At 46.9% G+C, this 2,028-nt stretch overlaps 1 pseudogene; it reads right to left on the bottom strand.

Moving 5' to 3' along the window:
• The window catches only part of LOC102425847, a 4,783-nt pseudogene extending 3,727 nt beyond the window's left edge, over positions 1-1,056 (bottom strand).
• Positions 1,057-2,028: the final 972 nt, after the last annotated feature.

Genomic DNA, 2,028 nt, shown 5'->3' with positions numbered 1-2,028 from the left:
ATTCCTTTTTGCCCCAGGGGATCTTATGCAGCAGGTCATTCTCTTCCCCACTCTGTGTGACAAACAGACGTAACGCAGCCACCCGAGAGGTCCGGATTCCTCCTGGGCATCCCTGGAACCTTGGCATTGGCTGCTCCAGCAGAGGGAGCCGGTCCATCTGCAGTGGCTGCAAAGGGGGTGGCCCAGCAGGGTAGCATGTCTGTTCTCAAGCACCTGTGGGGCATTCCCTTCAGGGCTCCAGTAGTACTGGGAGCAGTGAGAGTGCTGGGTCAGGAAGAAGAGGGGAGGTCTGCTAGTGGGGCAGCAGAGAAGGGCCCCTCCCACCTGGCCCTCCAGTTCCCGGCCGGGACCCAGAGCCCACGCCATGCTGTGATGAGCTTCTTTCCTGAACTGCCTCCAAGATCTCCTTTTAGGCCCTTAACTCCTTGTGGCCCAGGAGCCCCTCTACTTCCTGGAGGCCCCAGTTTCCCTGGAGGGCCCTGCAAGCCTCAGAGCCACTGCCCTGTTGGAAGATGAAGGACATGTAACCCAGTGTCTGTCTCTCATTCTCTTCCTCCAAAACCTCAGCACTAGATTCACGTTGACTCTAGAAACCACAGCAAACTAGTGGTGATTGAGAAAGAAAGACCTCCTGCCTCCAACGCCAGCTGCGCGGGCTGCAGATACCGCCTCTTACAGACAACCACACACCACCAATTCCTGCGTGGAAAGGTGGGAGCCAGGTCACAGCAGCGTCTTTGTTTAGGAGACAATGACAATGTACAGTAATTATCCTGAGAGATTCATCCCCATCATAATGTAAGGGGAGCCTGCTCATGGCTCTGTCCCAGATCCCTCTGGGGAGTAAAGATTCAAGAAGTCAGACCAGCCTGGGTACCTGGTTCTCCTTTTTCCCCTTGGCTCGTCTAATCCATCTCTGCCTGGGGTGCCATTGGTGACCGGGATGCCACAGGCAATCACTGAGCAGGCCTCCTGGGCATCTTCACAGGTTGTGGGTTCTGAGAAGGAAACTGTCACCACACACAGAAGGGTGGGAAGTGATACAAACCAGAACATGGTCCTCACCTGGTAGTGGAGAGAGTGAGGGAAAGAATTGCATCTCATCCCATGTAGCCAACATCCGCACCACCTCTGGTGTGCTGGACCCTGTGCTCGGGACACAGACACACCAGCTTTGACTCTGAGTTTCTCCCAGGCTACTAAGGAGACAGACAACTTACACATTAACTACTGTAATGTGTAATACTCAGGAAACTATAATATGGTTTCATGTACATAATGTACTGGCTGAGCTCTCAAGGCCTCTACAAAACCATATACGTTTTTCCAAATGAATTAGAATTCTTAATCCTTAGAAAACTTAACTTGTAGTGACATCTAAAAGCAAGTAACTAGCATATTTTTGGATTGACAAATTTATGAATACATTTTACAACTTCTAGAAATAGGTGTTTTTCATTGGCAAATAGACTCACATTTTCAAACGACATACTTCAAATAAAGTACAAAATATATTCATTCACAGATTCAAATTTATTTGTTCTTACCAACTGTATGTGATTTTAAAGTTAATTATTACCCAAGCCATTTTCTTGAGAACTTTTGTAACAGAGATAAATAACATGAACTTTGTTTTGTAAACCCAGGAAAAACAAACATGTATTTTATGTTAATAACTTTGAAAGACCTTCACTAAACTTAAACCACCATTTGGATTCTTGGTGATTATTGCATTCCTTTAGTGTGTTGCTTAATTGCCTAGTGTCCTTGCCAACTTTAAAAAAGGTTGGAGATGAGGTAGGGTATTAGGTTTGGACAACTTCCACCACTTCAGTTTTAAAAGTGTCAGTTTTTGCCTCTCACAGTGGGGTGGGACAGTCACCCATACTGCTCCTACTGCCCACACAAAGTTTGGGGGAGGCACCAATTCCTGCACTGTCCCTGGAACCACAGCTTCCTCAGGGCCCCCAGAAGAATTTTGGGGGTTTAAAAGAACCATTTACTTTTCTTTTTAAAATATGTTTAAAA

The sequence above is a fragment of the Myotis lucifugus genome, unplaced genomic scaffold (assembly GCF_000147115.1).
Source record: "Myotis lucifugus unplaced genomic scaffold, Myoluc2.0 scaffold_989, whole genome shotgun sequence".
Classification (NCBI taxonomy): Eukaryota; Metazoa; Chordata; class Mammalia; order Chiroptera; family Vespertilionidae; genus Myotis; species Myotis lucifugus.
Note: the sequence above shows the minus strand (reverse complement) of the source record. Positions and strands in the feature narration are given on the sequence as shown.